Genomic DNA, 391 nt, shown 5'->3' with positions numbered 1-391 from the left:
TTTCAATCAAGATATAGTGATTATTTTCATTTCTTGCGTTTTCTGAGCGAATTGAGCCCCGACTAAGTACACATACTTTTCTAATTAAAACAAAACTCAAAAGTTATGCAAATACAGTGCGGAAAAAAGCTGACCGGTAATGCTGACCGGTAATGCTGACCGGTAGCAAAACACAGTTCAGTCAGTGAATTTTAGGTTTTCAGTTTCATTTTTATGGGATTTACTGGCAATTCTGCATAAACGCCGATCACAAGTCGAGAAAATTGCAATTTAGCCTCTTTGAAACTTGCAATGTGACGCAACACCCCAAAATAAGTAAAAATCTTTTGTTCGCTGGAGACAGCACAATCAAAGCGGATTAATGTCTTTAACGTTTGAAACAGGTCCCCTA

This window comes from Orbicella franksi, chromosome 5 (genome assembly GCF_964199315.1).
Source record: "Orbicella franksi chromosome 5, jaOrbFran1.1, whole genome shotgun sequence".
Taxonomy (NCBI): domain Eukaryota; kingdom Metazoa; phylum Cnidaria; class Anthozoa; order Scleractinia; family Merulinidae; genus Orbicella; species Orbicella franksi.
Note: the sequence above shows the minus strand (reverse complement) of the source record.